At 44.1% G+C, this 13293-nt stretch overlaps 1 protein-coding gene across 5 annotated transcripts in view; it reads right to left on the bottom strand.

The window, feature by feature from the left end:
* The window catches only part of FAM169A (family with sequence similarity 169 member A), a 109438-nt gene that overhangs the window by 62261 nt on the left and 33884 nt on the right, over window positions 1-13293 (bottom strand). The window contains exon 1 of one of the 5 annotated variants that reach the window (XM_059175251.1): window positions 4500-5027. The exons of 1 other annotated variant lie outside the window; for it this stretch is intronic. The gene's annotated coding sequence lies outside the window, so the exon portion shown is untranslated. Of the gene's footprint in view, window positions 1-3743; window positions 3879-4072; window positions 4287-4499; window positions 5028-13293 lie in introns of those variants that run through there. 3 more of the 5 variants (XM_059175247.1, XM_059175248.1, XM_059175249.1) reach the window with 3 other exon arrangements.

The following is a 13293-nucleotide window of genomic DNA, read 5'->3' on the forward strand; positions in this document are numbered from 1 at the left end:
ATCTGCCTTTGGCTTGGGTCATGATCCTAGGGTACTGGGATCGAGCCCTGAGTCAGACTCCCTGCTGAGCGGGAAGCCTGCTTCTCCCTCTCTCACTCCCCCCACTTGTGTTCCTCTCTCACCGTGTCTCACTCTGTCAAATAAATAAATAAAATCTTAAAAAAAAAAAAAAAGATTTTATTTATAATTTGACAGAGCGAGAGACAGTGAGAGCAGAACACAAGCAGAGTACTGGGAGGAGGAGAAGCAGGCTTCCCGCCCAGCAAGGAGCCTGATGAGGGGGGCTCGATTCCAGGACCCTGGGATCATGACCCAAGCCGAAGGCAGACACTTAACTGAGCCACCCAGGTGCCCTGACAATACTCCTCGTAAGGCTTCCAGTACCTGAACACCCAGATTTAGTGGATTATTGTCACCCCCACCCCTCCTGACCTTGTGACAGACCAAAGTCAACCAACGATCTGATGCATCAATATTCCTCTCCTTCCCCGGACACGCACTCTCTCAGTTCTACTTCTTAGTTCCTTCCCTCTTTAGTTTCTTTCAGCAAATAAACCCTCTCCACTGCACAACCCATAGTTGCAAAACTCTGTACATATTTAAATGTTAAGGACTTTTAACATTTTAATCCACAATACTTAACTATAAACTCCATGAAAGTGAGGTCTATTTGTTTTTGTGTTCCTTTAACTATAAAATAGACACTTGGTGTTTACTGAATAAAATGAAAGCTACCTCTGGTGTAGCGTAAAACTAACATTCACTGGAGCAGGTAGTACCTAAAAATGATACAAATTTTTAAAAATATGTGATAAATCATAAACTTTCTAGACAAAGAATTGGTGGAGCTAAACGAGTAATTCCCCCCCCACAGAGTAGATAACCCTTAAGGTCTCACATACCAGCTCTGAAACTGAATGACTAACTATTTTAGGATGTCCTTAGTAAATTATCAGCTTTTCCCTAATTGTTTTTAAGCCATGACACCTTTTTCTTAATAAATTAAACTTTGAGTAACTTTGCTGTCGTAGTTGCTGGAAAGAATTGTGAAATATACTACTACCCATGAAGCATACTAAATTTAGAACTTTTAACTGCAGGGTTAAATATACAATGAATCAAAAGGCTAAGATGTATGAAGAGAAAATCATCTTGAACACAGTAATCACACAATTCCTTTTACATGTTATAATCACAAAATCTTAGAAATGGGAAGAAACATGAAGGTTTTGTTTCAATTCCTGTTCAACCAACAATTCTTTCAACAGAATCCTTCATAAGTTATTTTTGGAACCTGTGCCTGAATACTCAATCCTCTTATATTCTAATTACCTTTAAAAAGCACATCTCTGCATTTTTAGGCACGTAACTGAACATAACACACTTAAGGTTTGGGCGCCTGGGTGGCTCAGTGGGTTAAGCCGCTGCCTTCGGCTCAGGTCATGATCTCAGGGTCCTGGGATCGAGTCCCGCGTCGGGCTCTCTGCTCAGCGGGGAGCCTGTTTCCTCCTCCTCTCTCTCTCTGCCTGCCTCTCTACCTACTTGTGATCTCTCTCCGTCAAATAAATAAATAAAATCTTTAAAAAAAAAAAAAAAAAAAAAACACACTTAAGGTTTTAAAAGGGTTAGACTGGGGGCTAGTAGGTTAAGTGGGAGATTCTTGATTTTTGGCTCAGGTCAGGAACTCAGGATGGTGAGATGAGCCCTTCCTCCAGCACCCCACTCAGCAGGGACTCAGGTTGAGACCATCTGCCCTCTCACTCTGACCCTCCCCCTCAACCCCACAAAGTTAAAGTTCCCTAAAACAAGACTCATCTATGTCCAAGGTCCTTTTTACCTCCATAATTCTTCTCCTAGGGGGGCCAGCCAGCACCTGGTGTGGCTCAGTAAGGCTAAACATCTGCCTTTGGATCAAGTTAGGATCCCAGGGTCCTGGGATAGAGTCCCTCTCTGGAGTCCCTGCTCAGTGGGGAGTCTGCTTCTCCCTCTGCCCCTCCCCATGCTCATGCTTGCTCCCTCTCTCTCAACCCACCCCCCACTCTCTTTAAAATCTTTTTAAAAGGGGGGGGCAGTGGGAGCTAATCACAGATTTTTTTTTTCCTTTTTAATCTCTCAAACATTGGTAAATTGATGCTCAAAAATCTCAAACCACATTAATCCAAGTTGGAGTTAATAAAATACAACAGTACCGATTCAGTGAACCTCTGTAATCCATGTATTAACAGAATCAATGCAAAGGTGTGGGAACTGTGTATGGCTCAAATATGAAGTTTCTGGGAGGATCAATCACGTTCCCCGGAACCTAAGACGTATCCAATCAAGGCACCTACAACCCCCTAGCAGACAATCTGTGCTTGCTTAAGTTCCCTAAAACAAGACTCATCTCTCCATGTCCAAGGTACCTTTCACCTCCATAATTCTCCTCCTGGAACATGCCATTAATGAGAGGCACATTTCTGCTAGGAATGGCACATGAAAAGAAATTACTTGTTTGTCACAAGAATTATTGGAAGAGTCTTCAACTATTCGGAAAAAAAAAGTTAAGAGTGGGGGCGCCTGGGTGGCTGGGAGGGTTAAGCCTCTGCCTTCGGCTCAGGTCATGATCTCAGGGTCCTGGGAATCGAGCCCTGCATCAAGCTCTCTGCTCAGCGGTGAGCCTGCTTCCCCCCTCTCTCTCTGCCTGCCTCTCTGCCTACTTGTGATCTCTGTCTGTCAAATAAATAAAATCTTAAAAAAAAAAAAAAAAAGTTAAGAGTGATTTCCTAAGAAGGGTAACAAAATTTTACTCTCAAAAGCTTATTATAAAATACCTTGTTTTATCCAAATAAGAGTTAAGCCCTCTGTTTGGCATATATTGTACCTTTATTAGAAAATACCACTTGTAATGATTCCAATACTCTTTTGGACTAATTTCAGGTCAAACTAATATGAGAACTTAAATCCACAGGTAAAGCATCTTGGGTTATCAAAATCACTCATGCAGCAAGCTAATATTGCTACTCATAATCTATTTCTAAGTTCCCTAAACCAATCATCATCATAAATTCAAAGAGAAGAAGTGACTATGACACCTAGAAGCTTTCACTGAAAGACTCCCGTTTTATCTTTGTTTGTACTAGAAGTCTTATCACAAATGGTCATTTCCCAGGCTCCTCTCACTATTTCACTCCCTGTCCTCCTCCTCCTCCCCACAACATGAAAACTTAGCCAGGTCCATACTGACACTAAAACCTCTCCTCCGGAAGGAGGAAAACAAGCTATCCAGTCTGCAAACAAAGTCAGTACACCTTAGGTGCTATCAATCCATCAACGTAAGCAGATGATACACGACACATCAGCCCGAATCCAGCCTGGTGAATTCCCTCCAAGGCCCAAACGTGTGTATTATGCAACAGCCACCATGCCAGATTTTAATCCCTGTGATGCAGTGATAAAATACAAATGGCTCAAGTATAATCCACTAGGTACTTAGGTACATTCGTGAGAAGACAAATCAAAACCCAATTACCAATTTCTCAGGAACCTTGAAAATGACAAATTGTGTGACAGTTCTGAATCACAACTTCTCCTTCTGGTAGTCTTCCCATAACCTGTTCCGCCAGCCCCAAACCCCTCTAAAATCCTCACAAGGGCGCATTTTCACTGACGTTTCGAAATAATCTCTCAAAGAGGGAAGGGGGCCTGCATCAGGTGGTTATCTTGGAATCTACCCTAATAATCTAAAATAATTTTAAGATACCCACACGAATCTCCAGGAGACGAAAATGGAGTAAGAGGTCTCATCATTTCTCCCAAAGGACAATAATGGGAGTAAATGTAATCCAGGTCCCTGAAGCATAAACAACCCAGGGCACTGTGCTTCACCCATCGGTCTCCTGGGGCACAGGCCTCGAAAAACTGCACAATGGGCCGCTAAGAATTAGAACTAAATTGCAACGACCAGCATTCTAGAAGAGAACCTATACGATATCTATTCCTAGAGAGGCTGAAGGTAAGGGAGGTGGTCAGAGCATCTCTGGAGGCCACCTGCGTGGCTGAACCCGAGTCTAAACGCCTCGGCGCGCCGCCTCACCAGGTCCGCTTTTCACCCAGCCAGGGCCACCGGCGAGCGCAGACAGGCTCCAGGTGGGGCGCAGTGGGAGGGGAGGGGGCTCGGCACGCAGCAGCTGGGGAGCCGAACGCGATCCGAGGCCAGCCAGGGAAGAAGGCGGCATTCCCTCACACAAAATGGTGGCGCTGACGACGAGGCCGGCGCACCTGGGGGCGCGCCCCACGCCCCTCGGGAGATCCGGCCAGCCGCCGGCAGCTGGACGCGCGCCCCGGGCCCGGGAGGCCGGCGTGGGCCTGCGCCTCGGCCGAGTCCTCAGGGCGGCCCGCGGCCGGCGGCTCCCGTCGCCGCCCGCGGGGGCGCGGGTCCGGAGTCGGCGGGGCGCGGGGTCGGGCGCGGCAGCCTCCGCCTCAGCCCGAGGCCCCCGGCCCGGGACAGGCTGCGCACTCACCTCGGACGCGCCTCCGGAGCTACCGGAGCCAGGGAAAGGAGGCGGAGCCGCGGGAATGAATGGAGCCGGCGGCTGCTCGCTGGCGACCCCCGGCCGGTCCCGGGCCGCGCCGCTCCCGGCTGCCAGGGCGGGTGCGGCCGCCTCCCCCTCGCCCGGGACGCCTGGCTCCTCGTTGGCGGGTCGGCCGCAGCCCACCGTGCCCTCCGCCGGCGTGACGCACTCGCGCCGCAGCGCCTCCAGCCTTTGCAGCCGCGCTGCGCCCGCGCCCACCGCGAATCCCCCCGCCCGCGCCGCGCGGCCCCTCCTCGGCGCCGGGGACGCCGCCCTGCTTCCCTCCCGCCCGGGCTTCAGGCGGCGCCGGGCAGGTGCGGTCTCGGACAGCAGGGCGGGGTGGGGGGCGCCGCACTGCCCCCGCCTCGCCCCCGGAGCCCGCTCTCTGCCCGGGCAGCCGTCACTAGGCAGAGCGCGACGCCCCACCTCAGGGCTGTGGCCGGGTATTAAGGAGTGACCTTGGCTTAGATATAAAAATAGGTGCGGGTAAGCTGCGGGGACTGCGACGTGGAATTTGCGTATTCCTTTAATGTCAACATTTGCACAGCCCGGGGGAGCTCTCCTCCAGTGGGCCCTCCCAGAATTTACAATAGGGTGAGCTGAACCGTCCCGGCCTCGCGACTCGATTGCGGGGGGCGCGGGCGAGGACTGTGGGCCTGCGGGCCTGCGCCCTGCCACTTCCTTCCTAAACCCACTGCCACCTAGGAGGACGCCAGGGAGAAGGAAATCGAGCTCTCCATTCATAAGCTGGACAAGCCCAAGAGCCCCGACTTCCATCTTGAGATAATAAGGAATCACTACATTCCTGGGCTGACCTTTTCTCTTTCGGAATCTAGCACGGGCAAACGAACCGTGACCCAGAAGGAAGGCGGCCCCATCCTCCTTTCCTCCCCTTCCCCTCCCACCTCACTTAAGGGCTTTTTTTGTTAATTACCCTCCCACGGAAGAAAGATACACTCTCGCATTTAAAGCATGGTAGATTTCTTAAAAGTAATGCATGCCATGGTTTAAGTATGTTTATACTTAAGTATGTTTATATTGAGATACAGTATTGTATGTAATTTTAAGACTTCCTTTTATACATAAACTTTGGAAAATAAACTCATCCTCCTGGAGCCATAGCGTTCTTTCCACCTCATCCAGTAAATTTGAAATTATTCAACTTTTTGTAAATATTTAGTAATCACAAGACTAATCTTTAACAAATTTAATAGTGATCAACAAGATCAATAAATACTTCAAAGAATACTTGTTGAAAGAAACATATTGGACTCAGATTTTTTAAATCAAATAGGTTTTGCTGCCTCAAGTTTCTCTTAACCTCACATCTACTCTGTTTAATTTGTAAAATTTAGCAGAAATCTTAAATGTTACACATCAAACATTTACCATTTGTAGTGGGCCTTAATAGACTAGAGCTACTTGAGCAGGAATTTTGAAGAGTTGGGTTTTATGCACAGCAAATATTGAATGACTGAACTCACAAAACTTTTGAATTTATATTTCTAGAGCTGTGTGTAAGTAGGAGTTCCCATGATAATCCCAAACAATTGCCACCTTGGGAAGATGTTCTTTTTTTTCTTTGTTTTTTTTTTCTTTTCTTTGTGCTACCAGAGGCTACAACTGTTGAAGCCATAGGTCTCAGTGTAAAGCTACCAGAGCAACCTGTTCATGTTTGAAATGCATGGGAGTGACTGACTTTTAGCTATAATTTTTATAGGTGAATACTTGCACTTGGAAGGCCTGTCATGTCTGGCCACTGTGGTGGGAATCAGAACTACATTAACCCAACCCATTCAAGCAGATAAACCCAGCTCTCTTCCTATGGCAAGGATCCTACCTTCTAAGACCCACTGAAGAACTGCTGTCTCCTACTTATGTGAGGAGTGTCTGATGAGGACACTCTGACTGCCTTCTCTTTTCTCTACTTGCAACATTATGTGGCCTAGAGTGTTTAAGGGGAAAAAACAAAAAACCACCATTTTGGCAGAGATTCATTAAATCTTGGTAGTCTGTTTACTCATACTTTTGAGGATCTATGAGCCCTTACTGGGCAGAGCCATAAAAAAGGGAGTCTTTATCAGATTAATACCTGCTGTAAACCACTATCAAAACATTCTGGGGCGCCTGGGTGGCTCAGTGGGTTAAGCCGCTGCCTTCAGCTCAGGTCATGATCTCAGGGTCCTGGGATCGAGTCCCGCATCGGGCTCTCTGCTCAGCGGGGAGCCTGCTTCCTCCTCTCTCTGCCTGCCTCTCTGCTTACTTGTAATTTCTCTCTGTCAAATAAATAAATAAAATCTTAAAAAAAAAAAAAAAAACATTCTGAAATATGTTTGAGGCTTTTGTCTGAAAAGTTTTGTAGAGTGTAAAAGGATTATTATTTTGTTTTTTGTTTTGTGTATGCTTGCTTTAATTATTTTAAGTTATAAGTAGAAAAAAACACAGTAAGAGTTTCCATTGTATTTTCAGTATATGTTAAAAGGGGAATGGAACCGTGTTAAGAGAAACTTGCCGCAACTGGATTTTGGAGGTTCTGACACAAATGACCCAGAGAAGCATCCTTAAATTGTGCTGGAAAACAAATCTCTGTAATGGCTAAAATAACAACTAATGTTTTTCACTGCTAACAAATGGTCAGGCACTGTACTAACTTCTTTGTGGAAATTAACTCATGATCATCCTTTGAAGTACATACTAATGTTATCCCCCTTTGACTGATAGAGATTGAGGGGCACGGAGAAGCTAAGTAAACAGCCCATGATCCCACAGCTGCTAATCCTGGCAGTTTAGCCCAAGAGCATACTCCCTTAACCAGGACCCTATCCCACCCTTCATGTGCACAGAATCCTTATGCCATATGACCATATGATTGGATTTTGCTTTTGAATCCCTAAAACAGAGCAAATACTCAATGCCTTCACAGTTGAATTATTTCTTAGATCTACTAGTATATTCCTGGACGTGAAGAGAGAAGTTAAACCCTTAGTTAGAAAACCTGTAAGACTTCATATATGTTAAGAAAAATCGTATTATCTGTTGGCTTTTGAAAGGGGGGGGAGCGGGGCGCCTGGGTGGCTCAGTGGGTTAAATCGCTGCCTTCGGCTCTGGTCAGGATCTCAGGGTCCTGGGATCGAGTCCCCCATCGGGCTCTCTGCTCAGCAGGGAGCCTGCTTCCCTCTCTCTCTCTGCCTGCCTCTCCATCTACTTGTGATTTATCTCTGTCAAATAAATAAATAAAATTTAAAAAAAAGAAAAGAAAGGGGGGGGAGCTTTTCACATTTTTAAAAAAGATTTTATTTGTTCATCTGAGAAAGCGAGCACCAGCAGAGGGAGGGGCAGAGGGAGAGGGAGAAGCAGGCTCTCAGCTGAACTTAACCAACTGAGCTACCCAAGTGCCCCACTTTTCACATCTTTTAAGGGTAATTGCTCTCCAAATTCTTTTTAGGTTCCAGAGCACAATTATAAGTTTTATTTATATTTATTTAGTGTATGAAAGAAACACGATTCCCCAGAAGAGATTTGTTACCATGTTTAACCCTCTATTAGATTATGATGGGTAGATGGGGCACCTGGAAGGCTCTGTCAGTTAAGCATCTGCCTTCTCCTCAGGTCATGATCTCAGGGTCCTGGGATGGAGCCCCACATGGAGCTTCCTGCTCAGTGGGGAGTCTGCTTTTCCCTCTCCCTCTCTGTATTGTCTCTCTCAAAAAATTTACATGAGTAGAGTTAGGATCTAATATATAGAATACATGTGTTTTAAATTCATAAAAATTACAGTGAGAAGTTTTTGGGATTTTTTTTTAAGATTTATTTATTTGACAGAGATCACAAGTAGGCAGTGAGGCAGGCAGAGAGAGGAAGGGAAGCAGGCTCCCTGCTGAGCAGAGAGCCCAATGCGGGACTCAATCCCAGGACCCTGAGACCATGACCTGAGCCGAAGGCAGAGACTTTAACCCACTGAGCCACCCAGGCGCCCCTACAGTGAGAAGTTTTAACGATTGAGGCAGCCCAGGGACTTATAGATCCAAAATATTAGCCAATTAGTTAACTAGTTAGCTCATAATGTCAGCCATGGCAAAGGAGAAACGAGAATGCAATCTTTCCTCCTTACACTAGAAGAAAGACTCCATATCCTACAATGCTTTAGTTTCTTTCTCCAGTGTATAAAGTATGCCACAGGAATGCTTTCAGGATTAAATGCAGCAGTTTGGTGGGGTTTTCTTTGTCAGGCACTACAACTATCTACAGATTTCAAATTCCTGAGTAATACTCTGCACACGGTGGGTTGGAGGAATGTAGAAGGAACCTGAAGAACAAGAAAAGTAACAGGTTTGAGAATCTAGGTTACACTTATTTCTTCTTTTGGTTTGTTCTAATATGAAATAGAAGTTTAATCACAGAGCATTTGATTAGGTTTAAGAGAAAAAACATGGTATTTTTTCATATTACTAATGAAAATACATATTTACATCTCTGGCAGATACTACAAAGTTGCCTAGTCAATATCCGTTCTCCTCTTTATTCTGACAGGCCCAATTTTGTTCAGGGTGACAATGTACCCAACTAAAACTATTTTCCTCTCCAGACTCCTCTTGCAACTGGGATAGCTATATGATCATTTTTGGCCCATGGAATGTAAGCAAAAGATCATAGGTAAGGCTTCCAAGAAAGATTTGATTTCTGATTACAAAAAAAAAAAAAAAAGACGGATTCCCTTTGCCTTTTGCCTTTTGCCATTTATACTTTTTTCTTCTTCCTGCTTGGAAGGAGGACTTAAGTCTGGGATTGGAGCAGCCATCTTGAAGCCATGAGCTGACTATGGGAATGAAATCCATGTATAGAGCCAAGAGATAGGAACCCGGGACAATGATGACATTACAGAGCTGCCCACATCAGTTGCACACTGCCTACCTCCAAGTCTTCTCTGTTACTTGCCAACAAATGCAGTCCTGACAAGAAGTCACAGTTAAACACTATCTTCTTGATATATCTAAAAATACAATAAATAAAAATAAGCATTCTTCTATAGTATATATACTATACCATAACACTCTTCTTTGATTTTTTGCTCCTGTATTAAGTAACTGCATTTTGCTGAAATGAGTGCTCTTTGTGACTTACCTAATAGTTAGTGGGAAAGAAAGAACACCAATTTTTGACTATGAAAAGAATATCTTATTTTTTAATTATTTCTCTTAGAAATGGGGGAGGGGAAGAGAGCAGGCAGCGTAGAGCCTGATGCAGGGCTCAATCTCACGATCCCCGTATCATGACCTGAGCTGAAATCAAGAGTCGGACACTCAACGGACTGAGCCACCCAAGTGCCCCAAGAGTATCTTTTTTTTTTTTTTTAAAGATTTTATTTATTTATTTGACAGAGAGATCACAAGTCGGCGGAGAGTCAGGCAGAGAGAGAGAGAGAGAAGCAGGCTCCCGCTGAGCAAAGAGCCCGATGCGGGGCTCGATCCCAGGACACTGAGATCATGACCTGAGCCAAAGGCAGCGGCTTAATCCACTGAGCCACCCAGGCGCCCCAACCCCAAGAGTATCTTATATTTAATCATCTATAGTGCATTTGATTTTAACACATTTCACACATTTCAGTAAGTCTCTACTATCACTGTGAGAAAGGATGACAAGGGACTATAATCATCTAGAAACAAAGTTATTGGCCAAAGTGATCACCACACAATATACATAAAAAATACACAGGAAAGGGCACCTGGGCTGCTCAAGTCGGTTAATCGTCTGCTTCGGCTCAGGTGGTGATCCCGGGGTCCTGGGAGGGAGCCCCTTGTCAGGCTCTCTGCTCAGTGGGGAGTCTGCATCTCCTCCTCCCTCTACTTCTCCCTCTTCCTCTGCCGCTCCCCCTCACTCATGCTCTCTCTCTCGATAACAAAATATTTAAAAAAAAACAAGGGAAAGTAAAATCATGGTTTTCATTTTTAATTAAAAGCAAGTAGAAAAATCAGGATTTAGAGAAGGCTCCTAAAATTAGAATGAGGAGTCTGTACTTCACAGAAAGCAAACTAGTGATGCATATCACAAGTTCTGAAAATGTGAATGTGTTACCACAATACTACTCCCGGAAATCTTTCTGAAGAAATCCTTTTAGGAAGAGGAAAAAAGTTATGTTTATGAAGATGTCACTGAAGCACTTTTTTTAACATTTTTTTTAAAAAGTTTATTTCTTTTAGTAATTTCTGCATCCAACATGGGGCTCAAACTTGTGACTCTGAAATCAAGAGTCACATGTTCCTCCAACTGAACCAGGAAGGCGCCCCCAAAGTATTTTTTTTTTTAAGAAAGCCAAAATGTATAAATACCATGAACGTCTAGTAATAGGTATTTAAGTATAGGTATTTAAGAAATGTGAAATGTTCACCTATCTTATTGCAAGCAATAAGAGGAATTATTTAATAGCAACTAATAGTCTAATAGCAACTGGGAAGGCTTACTGAAACAGCTGAACAGTGTAATAGTCTGGCATTCAAAATGTAACAACCATCCAGAGGCAATGCATCATAATCTCCATTGTCATTACTGCTGGATTACATTTATTACGCACTTCTATGCCAGATCTTGTACTGATGGAGCTCAGAGCAGAACACCCTAGAATGTGCCACTTTAGCATGCAGATTATTCGGAGTTAAAGACAATCAAGGCTGAACAGACACAAAAAGAGCTTTTTACCACCACTTTAACTGCCCTAAAGAAATTGAGCTAGATAGAGAGCCTGTATCAGAAAGAGAGCTATTACCAAAAACAATTTTTTTAGCGTAAGAAAGACTTCTCTTAATGGCATGGCAAATATTTGTTTACCAAATATTAGCTCTTCCCACCTTCTTATGAACTATCTTTCTCCCCAGTGAAATCCTGGATATTTACCCTCTTCTCTTTAGTTCAGGATGGCATATGAACTTCAATTTCCTGACTGGTAGAGAGCTTCTCTGGTCTCGGTGGGGCTTTAGAAGCTTGTAATTAAGTTTTTCTCCTGTTAATGTGTTATGTCTATTTTTTTTTTTAAGTTTAAAAAATTTTTTTAGTAATCTCTACGCCTAACGTGGGGCTAGAACTCATAACCCCAAGATCAATAGCATTATGCTCTATAACTGAGCCTGTCTTACGTTAATTTAATTATTGGACTAACCAAAGAACTTAAAAGGGAAGAAAGGAAAAGTTTTCCTCCCCTGAAGTACTGAACATTTTACCTTAATTGTCTTGCTTAATTCTCACAATATTTGAGATAGACACTAATGTTTTGAAACAAGTTTGGAGAGGTATGGAAACTGACCCAAGTTATCAGAGCAGGAAATTGATCTAAGGTGTACAGCTAGAACTTGACCATTGCTCTGAATTACTCTAGACTTAGACTTTAGGTTATAGATTTTACCATACCTCTTCTCAATTAGTATATATCCAGCTACTAGAAAATATTTGTATTAACATCCTCTCACCCAGGGCGCCTGGGTGGCTCAGTGGGTTGAGCCGCTGCCTTCGGCTCAGGTCATGATCTCAGGGTCATGATCTCAGGGTCCTGGGATCGAGTCCCGCATGGGGCTCTCTGCTCAGCAGGGAGCCTGCTTCCCTCTCTCTCTCTGCCTGCCTCTCTGTGTACTGTGATCTCTCTCTGTCAAATAAATAAATAAATAAATCTTTAAAAAAAAAAAAAGTAGTAACATCCTCTCACCCAATATTTATACATCTATTAAATCAGCACATGTCTTTTAAAATGTCAAATACGTTAGGCACTGTGCTAAATGGACTCTGTGATGCAGTCATGTGATGAGCACAGACAACAAGAAATGTGAATATGGAGTGCAGAACAATGGTTTACTGGCACAAGTGAGAAGACAACCAAGGCTTTTAGCAAAGTGTAAAGAAACAAGGCTGGACAAACAGGCAGGACCAGTTACTCTTTTAAAAAGTCCTGGCCACTCATGATAAAGAGTACAGACACAATCCCACAGGCAATGAGAGAGTCACTTAAAAGAGTTTAAATTTAAGAGTGACATGACTATACTTGCATCTTAGCAAACTTTCTTGGGCTGCAATGTGGAAAATGCATTGAAGAAACTAAGACTGGAGGCAAGGAGCCCGTTACGGAAGTGACACAGACTGGTGACATTCCCGTCTAGAGGTCACAATGAGGATGAAAAGAAGTAAATGAATTCTAGCACTCAAAGGTAGGAAGTAAAGTCAATGGGATATGGGAAAATGTGCAATGTACAAGGGAGACCACCAGGTTTTTGGCTTGAAGCAATGGGTGGATGATGGGGCTGCTCACTAAAATAGGAATCACTGGAGAATGAGGATTTTGGAGGTAAAATCATGAATTCCACTTTGGCTACACTGAGTTTCATGTGCTGTGAGACATCCAAGTGGAGACATGAAACAGGTCTTCAGGGACCGGAGCTCTAATGACGTATCTAGACTACAGGTATAGACGGGAAGTCATCAACCCAGGTATGGTCTCTGAAGCCGTGGGATGAGGGAACCTGCTGAGGAAGAGTGGGAGAAAAAAGCACATGCCCAGCCAAAACTGAATAGGATTTAAATTTTGAAGATCTAAGTCTTTGTAAAAAGATCCTACATGGGAAGCAGAGATGTCCAGAGAGGAACGGAGATTTATGGTCATAGAAGCCAAAAGAGAGAGGGTGCTGAGTCTTCAGTGGAGTTAAATGCTCCCTTCAGAATTTATCCAAAGGTACTAATTAAGGATAAGCACAAAATTTGCCTATAA

Source organism: Mustela lutreola, chromosome 5, assembly GCF_030435805.1.
Source record: "Mustela lutreola isolate mMusLut2 chromosome 5, mMusLut2.pri, whole genome shotgun sequence".
Classification (NCBI taxonomy): Eukaryota; Metazoa; Chordata; class Mammalia; order Carnivora; family Mustelidae; genus Mustela; species Mustela lutreola.